Here is an 11,997-nt window from a genome sequence, read left to right as displayed (position 1 = left end):
TAGAGGCTGCACACATCTCTTGGTAATAACCCCTTTGCATCTTCCAACCCAGCAATTGCTGGTAAGGTCTTTCTACACTGCATCCCTCTGACTCTAACCCTGACTGTCTTGTCTCCATTTTTCATTAAAAAAATTTTTTTTAAATGTTTATTTATTTTTGAGAAAGAGAGAGACAGAGTGTGAGCAGGGGAGGGGCAGAGAGAGAAGAGAGGGAAACACAGACCGAAGCAGGCTCCAGGGTCCAAGCTGTCAACACAGAGCCCAACGCCGGGTTCAAACTCATGAGCCATGAGATCAGGACCTGAGCCAAAGTCGGATGCTTTACTGACTGAACCACCCAGGCTCCCCTCCAGTTTTCATTTATAAGGACCCTTGCGATTACAGTGTGTCATATGGATTATCTAAGATAATCTCCCCATCTCAAGGTCAGTTGATTAGCAACCTTTTTAAAAATTTTTTTTTCTTTTTCCTTTTAAAGTTTATTTATTTATTTTGAGAGAGAGAGAGAGATACAGCAGGAAGAGGGGCAGAGGGAGAGAGACAGAATCCCAAGCAGGCTGCACGCTGTCAGCACAGGAGCCCCATGCATGGCTGGAACTCATGAACCATGAGATCATGACTTAAGCCGAAATCGAGAGTCAGACGCTCAACCAACTGAGCCACCCAGGCACCCCAAGCAATCTTAATTCTATGTGCAACCTAATTTCCCCTTGCCATATTGTAACATAGTCATAGTTTTCAGGGATGGCATGGGCATCTTTGGGCAAGGAGGGCACATTATTCTGCCTACCACCCTATTTGCTGATAACAAACACCATCTGTTTGAGACAACATGGTGAACATTTCTGTCACCATTAGAATCTCTTGGAGTCCAAACTGCTTCATGAATGTCTATACCAGAGCTGGAAATTTAGGGACTCCAACTCTCCATGGCCTTTTCCTAATTAATACTTCACATTCTAAAAGGGACATTTTGGAGTACTAACATGGCCCCCATAATTACAAGTTACTAATGTAAAGTCTGTCTAACTAGTTGTATTTCAAACGAATTGAAAGTAAATAATCGTAAACAAACATTTAAAAATTTAGAAAGTAAATAATCTTAAGAAGGAAGAAAAAAAGAGTAATAAAGGGGAAAAAGATAATGAAGTTATCTTTCTTGTGTCTGACAAGTTATCTTGATTTGATAAACAGTACAATCAAATAGTTTGTTTGCTAAAAAATAAAGTGAAGCTCTGCCTGTGACATATATTTAAAAAGGATATAATATACAAAAGTATACAATGTTTCTCATATCTTCCCTCCTGCCACATTGCCCTCCCCCCTCATTTCTCTCTCAATTCCCTTTGGTTTATGAAGTTGTGTTTGGTTCTAAAGTGGACCAAGAAGCCAACAGAGATGACTTAATTAGTCCCATTACTTTATTTAAACTGACTTGGTAATAATATTCCAGAAAAAAAAAAAGATGCTGGTTCTCATAATTCCTAGATTTCAACAGATTCATGCAACCTGTTTCTAGGTCTAGCATACTTAATGCATTGATATCAGATCAGGGCTTCTCAAACTTTAATATGCACAAGACTCACCTGAAGATTTTGTGAAATGAATATTCTGATTCAGTAGGTTTGGAGTGAGGTCCAAAGGCTCTGTATTTCTGACAAGAAGACAGGTCGTGCTGATATTGCTGATATCTTGAGTAGCAAGGCGTTAGATCACGTGTCTGGTTGCCATTGTCATTTGTAAGTGTGCAAAAAATACACATTTAAATGCTTTTGTGCTATCATCAATTGTGGATACAGGAAAAACAAAGCATTTTGAGAAGAAAAACTTGAGCTTTTCTGCCAAAGCTGACAAGAATACCAAGGATTGCTTTCAACCAAATATTTGTCGTTGTTAACATTTTTATTAAGTTGTCATGACAACTTTCTGATTCTCAATAAAGTGGAGACAAGTAGGCTTTAACCTACACATTATCTATAAGACAGAAGAACAGACCTGGAAGATGATGAAACACTCATATATGCATTTAGCCACTCAATAATTATTTTACTGAATCCCTCTTAGGAACCGTATACATTGCTAGGCACTTAGCTACAAAGATTCCTTCCATAACAGCAGGGAACTCTTAACCTTTTGTCAGGGCGTATCAAACATTCAAATTAGAACATGTTTTTCACAATCACCCGGCACCCTAGATTGGTTGCTTTTCCCACACACCCCATTGCCTGGAAGTCGTAAAAGATGGGAGAAGGAGAATACAAGCTGAGAGTCTACCCTTGGTAAAGCTGGTAGGCCCCTGCAGAGAGGACTGAAGTTAAATGTACTATGGATTCTGGTGTGCTATGGGATACTAGGACGGTAAAGGCAGAGATGAATGGGTTAAGCAAGTCATGTTCCAGGATGAAAGGAATATTGACAAGAGTAATGCCAGTAAAGGAACACAAAAACACAAACACTGCTTTTATACAAGTCTTCTGTGCAGCAACTAGAAGACAGGCCAATGAGATCATTTGGCCCCAACTGATGTTTCCACTTTATCTTCCTATACTTTTTTTTTTTTTTCCCATTTGCTTGGCATTTCTACCTAATGGCATCACTCTCTGTTTCTTGAATGTTGGTCTTGATGCCTTCCCACCTCCATGCCCTTCTTCACAAGTTTCCCTTGGCCCAAAAACAAAACAAAATGAACAAAAATTTCCTGTATTTCATCTTTTCTTAAAGATGACCAAACTTTTAAGGCCTAACTCTAATGCTGCTCTGTTAAGAAGTATTTCTCCTGTCAGAAGATAGCTGTTTCTCCTCTGAGCTTCCACATCATCAAATTTATTTTTTAACAATTATAGTAAGGGCCCTCTTCTAATGATGGTGTCCACTGAAAGAAAGCCAACCCCACAGTAGGTTGTCTTACTGAGGACTATAGCCTGGGACATAGTATTTCAGATTGCTCTGAAGAATTACTTCAAAGCTTATTAGCTACAGAGAATTATATATACAAAAGGGAAAGGGGTACATGTGCTCACAAGTAGTTCTCCAGATACCTGTACATCATAAGGTATAATTCAGTTGTAAAAATATGTATATACAGTTGTAAAATATAATGTAGTTATAACTGTAATATAGTTGTAAAAATTACGGTTTTGTGCTTTCTACATAGACACAATGAAGATCCTTAGTCATCTCAATACATTATGTATCTATCATATCTGGTTGTTTAAAAATGTTGTTTGCCTGCCTCTACCTAACTGGTTTTCCTGTTCTTCCTGTTCTTGATTTCTCCTTGACATCACTTGAGACAATCACACAATGCTAACATAGTCACCTACTGCAGTTTTAGTGAACAATGCATTACTAGGTATTTATTTTTATTTTTTATTCTAGGTCTTAAATTCTAAGAGCACTGAAGACAAAAGCCCTACATTTTCATGGGTTGGTTATAGAGGAAGAGAAGGTTTCAGATATGGTAGAACCAAAAAAATTCAAATTTATAGCTCTGAACTTTTTGCCTGATACTAAGGCAAAGTTTATTTAAATGCCTTTTTAAAAAAAAAAATTAAATGTCTTTTTTTCCCCTTCTTTGCTTATTCTGACTAATGTCTGCCATGAGGAGAGCATAGTCGACAAGGCTGGGAGAAAATTTTGCAAATGTGGTGAATCTAACATGAGACCAGATTATGTGGTGGGGTTTGGGAGAGATTTAAGAATTGTAGATAACCAAGAACAATGTTCCAGAGTTACTGAATTTGAAGAAGGATCACACGGTAATCATGATTAATTATGAATTCACAAGGAAATAGCATAATGACATTTTTAAGTCAGAAAATTGACTCAAAATCAGTATCAGAATTTATTTTTCTGTGCTGGGATACACACACACCCAGCAGGACTAAATGCACTGAATCAAGCTGTATCAGAACTCTATTGGGAAGATGGTATATACTGTGCAACCATAAGGTTGCATTTGCAAAGGCGTAGATTGTTTTTAAACCTGTAAACCAGGACAGGAAAACCATCTGTGCGGATATTAACTTCCCAGCAGAAATGTTGGAGGTTTTAACTACTGAAAACGACAGATTTTCCGGAGCAATGCATGGTGGAGAAGATTTGGGGGACGGAGGGGGGAGCAGATTTTCCTTGAGTTCCCTCCTTTTGTTTTTGTTTTGTTTCTCTTTGTCCCTGTCCCTTCGTCTCAGTCTCCACACAGTAAGTGCTGGGATGGCGTTGTGACGGCTGGAGAGGCCAGGACTCAGGTCCCCAGCCCTAGTCTGGGCATAGTGGGTGGGACTCCAACACTGAGCTGATTTTCCAAAGCAGGTTTTTTCGAAGCTTTCCGACAGTTTCGCTGCTCTCGATCCCAGGCAAAAAGCCGAGAGCAGCTGGGGAGCCGCCCTAGGCGACCCATACCTGCGGCAGGCTGGGTCGGGGGAGAGGGGGCGGGGAGCGTCACGAGCCTCGGCAGGACCCAGACCCTGAGTGACCTCACCATGGTGCGTTTTAGTCTCTACTTTCTTTTTCAGTCTTTCGGTGCAGAGAAGGGGAGGGATTCTGAAAAGAACTTGAATGCAGTAGGGAAAGGGATTATAAGGGATCCTTCGGGGTCAGCAGAGAGATACGGAGACAGGGAGGGACCACGGCCACAACCGATTGAGTGTTTGGGAGCAGCGCGGGGAATACGGTTTGCAAGGCACGTCGCGTCCCGCCCAGCCTGTTGAGCAGGTAGACGGGAGTGAGCCCGAGCGTGAGTACCGCGGTCGCCTGTGCGGTAGGTGCACTCGAGCACGGACTGACAGGTGCCGCTGTAGGGTCCCCTCTCCCGCTCACCCTCTCTGGTTCCTGACGCCCACTCTCTTTCTGCGTTGGCAGTGGGGATTTGCGAGGCGCGCCCTGGAGCTGCCGGAGATCCCGAAACGCAGCCGCGAGGTCTGGGAAGCCAGCGAGTAAGTGGTCGTTGCGTGCCCACGCGGGTCGGGGCTCCCCAGAGGGGCAGGCCATCTACCGGGGCTGCAGGGCTGGGTTCGTGCCCCTTCTCCTCCCTGGGGAGACTTCCATGCGCTCCCAGCTGCTCAGCCCCCGGGGGCCGGGGCGCGGTTCCCACGCTGGGGAGGAGCGAGGGAGCAGAGGAGACGGCGCCCGGGGGCCCGGCTCAGGGCCCGGGGGAGCTGCGGGGCCAGGGAAGAGGACTGAGGGGGTAGGCGCCGGGCCGCGCAGCGCCAGCGGCCGGGCTCGCACGGCCGGGGCGTGAGAACGCGCGGGGCGCGCTGGGGCCGCTGCTCTCCCACGGCCAGGGCGCCCGGGCCTCCCGCGCACGCGAGGTTCAGCTGCGGCAGAGCAAAGGGTGGCGGGGACCTCAGAGCCGGCCGGGGCTCGAGGCCGCGCCCCGGCTTTACCGCAACTTCACCCCGCCGGCTGCTGCGTGGGCGAGCCAATCGCCCTTCTGGAGAGCAAACCGCGAACGATTGCTGAATTGCTTAGACAAAGCATCCAGCAAACTTCCAGCCGGGCTGCTCGGGGCTCGACCGAAGAGTAAGTGTGTGCGTGTGCGTGTGCGTGTGTGTGTGCCCGCGTGTGTGTGTGCCCGCGCGCGCGCGCGCTCGCGGTCTAATTTGGCAGTCTAATTTCTGTTTTCATTGTGACCGCCGCGCTTCGGGGTAATGGTAAGCAGGGGATCACAGCAGCCTCTGCGCGTCGGGTCTGTGGCTGCAGCCTGTAGTGGTGAGCTGAGCAGCTTCGCTGTGGCGGTCGGTCGTGCGAGGGGCTGCGGTGCATCGTGATCATGTGATTCAGGCTATGGATTTCGTGCGTCTTTCTTTTGCTCGCTTATTTTCATATGGTTCTTCCTTCATTTTGCACTTGATAAAACAGTTTGTGTCTTCTGAAATAAACCACAGTGAACCTTTCACTTAATGGTAACTGGTCAAAGGCACCTTGGTTTACAATATATTGAAAATCCGTCTGAGTTTTAAATAGAAGAGGAGCTCTCTCTCTCTCTAGATATCTATATACATGTGGGTTTTTTTGAGCTTTTGTTTTGTATCAGTAGTGATTTTCTTCAGGCTCAGCCCTCCATTGGTGATATCATTAAAGGTCTACCTACTTACTTGAACTAGTCTTGGTGGGAACGTCATTAACCCTCTGGTGACAGATACATAAACGTTGAAGCACTTAATGGTGGAGATTTTCATGTCTTGGTTCATAGTGCAGAAGTAATCTGTTGCTTTTCCGAAAATGGCTATGTTTTCTTTTCAAGAGGGGTCATTTCAGGTGCTATGTTATGAAGAGTGGTAAAAATCAACAGCAACAAAAATATCACAACAGTATGAAAATCTAAAATTTCCAAGCAAACTTTAATTTGTCAAAAAGCCATATAAACTCTATTACTTTTTTTGTGAGATGGTCTGTGTTCTGTTTAGTTATTAACCAACTCAAGTCTGTGTATCTGCTTCAAAGGGTCATGCAGCCCCTGATACTGTATTTAAACATTTGAGTCGCTCTATTTTTAGGTGGTAGTCCAGAGGGATCTCTGACTCAACAGAAAAATAAGAACTACAAGGTTAAAATATATAAGCTTTACTTCTTGTCACAACAATAGGCTTTCTGCATAAAGACTGCAGACATAAACTAGGAAAATTCTAGAATAATTAGCGTTGTAATATTTAAACATTTCATATAATACTTGCATGTTTTTAAATGTATCAGGCAACTTAGGTTGGTGAAGTTTGTTTAGTAGAAATTTGTGATGAATAGATAGGTACATTCTGTTTCTTCTTGTACTGGGAGATCTCTTTCTAGTGTATGACATAGAAAATAAAAATTATATTTTTCTCTATTTGGAACCCAACAAAAAGATAAAGTACTTCTACATGGTGTGGTGTTTCAAAGTATATGAATATAAATAATCTCTTAAAGGCCCTTCCAGGTATAATATATCTAAGATAGTTTTCTGTCATTTAGAGAATGTGAAAGAAACTGTAAAGGTATTTGACTTCTATCTGGCAACACCAAAGGAGAAAGAAATGTGGTAAACTTCAAAGCCTTAGTCCTTATATCTCTTATAACTATGGTTTATGAAACAATTTTGTTCTAAGGTGTCATTTTGAAAAACTGCTTTAATTAATATTGCACTGAAAGCTAAAGAAGTGATAAAATTAAACCATTATCATGTGATTATGAATATGTCAATAAGATAGTTTTGTGCCTAAATGTTAGCTGTTTTGTTGCAGACATTTTTCAAACAAAAAAGCCTAAAATCTTTAGTTAATATCATTTTTTTTTATAAATTAAGATTAGATAACCTTGAATTTTGTCAGAAACCATGTCAGGGAAATTAAATCTTATATTTACACTTATACATTACATTTGCTAACAATTCATAATGACTATAGAGGGGATAATACTGATTTTTTTTACAAGTTAGTTTAAAACAATATAGATACCCAAAATGTCTGTAGTTAGTATTTTTTCAAAACTAGAAAAAATTCAAATTAGCCTTAATGAAGTTTTCCAGGTAAAGAGAAGTGGAAAGCTAAAGCAGTATTAGAATAAACCAAAAAGCATGTTATTGATGGGAAAGTATTTTGGAGGAAATTAGTTATTCAGAATATTTTCTATATGTCAGATTTGCCAGGAAGTTGCTTAGCTTTTCTCTTTCATTTGCTAGGATATATAACTTTTATGGCACTAATTTTTACACCATTTGATTATAAATATTCATCCAAGCAACTGTTCTTAAACATCACTACTTATTATTTTTCTGCATATTTGCAGAAAAATATTTTCTTTGTAAAATATTAATAATTGCAATAGTTTTTAGTCTCTAGAACATCTAGATTTATTCAATAAGTATTTATTAGGTGTTTATCCAATAAGTTTGTTTTGAGTATCTCTATCTTGACCTGATACAATAAGAACTTTGGGCAACTTTTAGGGCTTTCTATGAACAAATTTAGTTGTTCATAGACTAGTTGACTTATTTGGGGTTGGGATAAGTTTTTGGCTATCCTGAATCATATTTGCTTATTTTATTTCTTTCAATCAGTTTGGAAGCGTCTGACCTATTTCATATTTTTTTTCTCTTTCCTGGGTTCAGGCCAACAGATTTTATCTTCCTATAGCCATGAGGGTTATTGAGTATGAATAGTTATTTGCAAGGAGTGAAGATAGGCCAGCTCCTTCCTCAGCCTACAGTAGAAGAGAATGATTATCTTATAAAATCTGAGGGTCTCTGGTCATGATTCCCCCTTGCTACAAAAATGTGATTTTAACTGCTTGTAGTTACTCATGTCAATGACCTGAAATGCTTTCTGCCAATTCATACTTTTTTATAAAATGTACTCTCCCTTTCAGAAAATCAAAGGCAGCTCAAATTAATTAACTCACAGACCACCTCCTCCTACTCACTGTAGTAGGAATTAGCAAGAAACCAACAGAAGACGATGGCTTTGAGAGGGAGCACCCTGGGGAAAGGAAGTTGGGCGAAGAAAAACTTCTTAATCCTGAAATTTTTTCCAGGTCTGACCTGTCTACATATATATCTCCTTTGTCTGCACCACACTGCATTAAAAATTCCTGTTAAGATGTCTGTATTGCCTACCAAACTCCCATCTCTTTCAGGATATTCAACCGTTGGATCCACAGTGCCTGGTACATAGTAGGTGTCTAATAAGATTAATTATGTTGTCTTTGTAATGATTGAATTAAGGTTTTTTTATGTCTTGATGCTAGAAGTTATTTTGTTTAATAATATAATTTTTTAAAAAAAATATATTTGTTTTCCACTGACCTTCTGTGGAATATTATCGTCTTCATCATCCAGAGACACTGCTGTGCTTTTCTCTCATGGCATGCAGTCTGTTCAGAACTGCTTGTAAACTGTTATTTCTTTTATCATCATCCAGTTACCCTTTATCTTTTTTTTTTTTAAGTTTATTTATTTTTGAGAGAGAGAGACAGAAAGCAGGGGAGGGGCAGAGACAGAGGGAGATAGAGAATCAATCCCAAGCAGGCTCTGTGCTGTCAGCCCAGAGCCCGACACGGGGCTCAAACCCACAGACTGTGAGATCATGACCTGAGCCGAAACCAAGTGTCAGACACTTAACCGTGTGAGCCACCCAGGTGCCTCTACCCTCTATCTTTTAAATTTACATCCTTCACCTCATGTTACCCTCACCCGTTAGCGGTGCTTTTTGATATCCTGAACATTCTCCTTTCCTCAGGAATCTAAAATAATGAAGGGTTTTCATCAGCTGCATTGTTCAGACACTCATTCAACATCTACGCATCTGGCTTTCACCGCACCTTGGCCTGTTCTACTTCTGCTGCTCTCCTGGAGTCTGCTGGTATTTACCCATCTGGGTCTTCTCATCGCTCAGGATTGCCCCAGCTGAACAGAAAGCTAAGAATTTCATGTCCTTTCTTCCACAGCCTCTTATCCTTCCGATCCTTACACTCATGCACAACTACCCAACATCCTTCTCTCCCGTTATTGTTCATTGGCCACGCCCAATTTGCTCATGTTTTCCTCTCTTTCCTCACCACACTCATCTTGGACAATGTCAACTCTGCTGCAGACTTCAGATCTCTAGCCACTGTACCTACCAGAATCTAGTTCATTCTGACTTCTGCTTAAGGGATGATTAACAGTGCTAGGAAGTTCTTTATCCTCTCTTGGATAATTCCGTATCAATTCTCCATCGTGCTTGTTCTCGATGTTTCCAGGTTTTCCCAGCCCACCCACATTATCTGATTTTGTTCATTCTTAGTGGATGACCTTATGTCCAGATTCACGGAGAATATTAAGATCAGTCTAGGCAAACTATTTGTCAGGAATTATCTGGAACTTAGGAGGCATTTCTTTATTTGACCCATCCCAAGCATAAGAACTATTTTATTTTGTTTTATTTTAATTTTTTAATGTTTCTATTTATTTTTGAGAGAGAGAGAGAGAGGAAGAGAGAGAGACAGAGCATGAGCAGGGGAGGGGCAGAGAGAGAGGGAGACACAGACTCTGAAGCAGGCTCCAGGCTCTGAGCTGTCAGCACAGAGCCCAGTGCGGGGCTCAAACTCATGAACCTTAAGATCATGACCTGAGCCGAAGTCAGACACTTAACTGACTGAGCCACCCAGGTGCCCCAAGAATCCTTTTCTTGTATTGAATGAAACTATTTAACACTGCAATATTTGTATCCTGATTTTTACCTCTTAGAGCACTTACACAAAATGCTTTTATATATGACAACTCCTGTGTCTCTATGGTAATATCTGGTTCATTCAACTCATCCTTAATTGACACGGTTTGTAAGTCTTATCATCAGGGAATTTCTCTTTTGAATGCATTCGTGTTTTTCTTAAAATGTGGTGCCCCGAGCTGAACATGGATGAGTGGACGGATATCATTGGATATATCTGATTATCTCCTCTGGATACCATATAGTAAATCATCCTAAAAAGCGAATCTGTTTTTCCCCCACTTTTTTTTACATCCACACTGTACTGTTTAATTATACATCCTTTTATCCATACTCTTCTGAAGATACACTTCTACTCAGTTATAGATTTGGCCACTTAAGTTGGGACTTTTAAAGATGCTGCAATTAATTTAATTTTACCTTTAGTTAGCCTGTTGTTCCAGAAGGTCAAGGTATTTTGGATTCTGATTCCTTGATGAAGATTAGCCATTCTTCCCAATTCAGAGGCCGTAACAGATTTGATTATGATACAGTTAATGTCTTCATCCAAGCAACTGTTAAAAATGCTAACTGGAAGGACATCTGTCACCATCCTAGATACCTTCCTCTTCTTTACATTAGTCCGTGAGTTAGTAGTCCTCTTTACATGGATGTCCAACCAGTTACATCGTCAAGTAACTCTCTTTCTTTGGACTTTGCATTCCTTCGTGTGGCCCAGGAGTGACAGGTGATAGACTTGGTCAAACTTCTTTCTAAAATGCATTTCCACTTTCTGCAGAATAGATCCCAAGTACCCTTATTAAGAACAAAAGGAAGGGGCGCCTGGGTGGCTCAGTCGGTTAAGCGTCTGACTTCGGCTCAGGTCACGATCTCACGGTCTGTGAGTTCGAGCCCCGCGTCAGGCTCTGGGCTGATGGCTCAGAGCCTGGAGCCTGCTTCCGATTCTGTGTCTCCTCTCTCTCTGCCCCTCCCCCGTTCATGCTCTGTTTCTCTCTGTCTCAAAAATAAATAAACATTAAAAAAAAAAGAACAAAAGGAAATAACACTAGATCAATTTAGAATGATATGCTCCTTGCGACACTTCACTAGTTTGTAGGTAACAACACCTCACATTTTGAGTTGCCATACCATACCATAGATTTAAGAATCTCTTGGGAATCGTGCCTGGAATGAAATGTCAAGCTCTCTAGGCTGCAGTTGGTGGAATTCACCTTCTCTATTTTGAAAATTGAGACAATGAACTGGATTCTTTGTTCTCTATCAACACTTTCTTCATTGTAATATTTTAAAGGTGATTTTAAACTCTCCCCTTCTTTCATCCGCAAATGCTTTGGTACGTTGTAATGCAGTTTCTTCAAATGAATGGATTTAAACTCATTTAGAATATTTACCATCATTCCATATCTTGAAACCTTAAATTTGTTATTTTGATTTTATCTTACTTTTGCCCAGTATGAAAATTATTTTCTTGAGGAATGGGGATGAAATGAAAGTAGAGTAATTCTGCTGGACCAGTCATGTGCCATCATTGGAATTTTCTCACATCCCCCCCCAGTCTTGAGACTCCTCATACACCTAATGCAAATGCCATCATCTCCACTTGATCTGGTAATAATAAAGAATTGAAAGAACTTTTTTTTTTGAATTTGTAATTTTTGGAAGCTTCGGCTTATTTTATGTATTACGATACCTCTTCTCAGAGGCTCAGTCCCTTTTTTGTACTTCTCACAATAAAGTTTATTATGGATTATGGTTGTCACTGTGGGACATACAAGCACAGTTATGACACAGCCCCCGACTTGAGGGAATTTGAAGT

General features: G+C 41.1%; 1 protein-coding gene across 6 annotated transcripts in view; it reads left to right on the top strand.

Annotated features, from left to right (window-relative positions):
- Positions 1-4,301: 4,301 nt before the first annotated feature.
- GUCY1A1 (guanylate cyclase 1 soluble subunit alpha 1) overlaps positions 4,302-11,997 on the top strand; it is a 63,415-nt gene continuing 55,719 nt past the window's right edge. For 2 of the 6 annotated variants that reach the window (XR_003968285.1, XM_030312869.1), the window contains exon 1: positions 4,861-4,934. The gene's annotated coding sequence lies outside the window, so the exon portion shown is untranslated. Of the gene's footprint in view, positions 4,485-4,860; positions 4,935-5,419; positions 5,521-5,705; positions 5,794-8,340; positions 8,506-11,997 lie in introns of those variants that run through there. The other 4 variants (XM_030312863.2, XM_030312865.1, XM_030312864.1 and 1 more) reach the window with 4 other exon arrangements.

Source organism: Lynx canadensis, chromosome B1, assembly GCF_007474595.2.
Source record: "Lynx canadensis isolate LIC74 chromosome B1, mLynCan4.pri.v2, whole genome shotgun sequence".
NCBI classification, from domain to species: Eukaryota; Metazoa; Chordata; class Mammalia; order Carnivora; family Felidae; genus Lynx; species Lynx canadensis.
The sequence above is the reverse complement of the archived record's forward strand: the minus strand, read 5'-3'. Positions and strand labels throughout refer to the sequence as shown.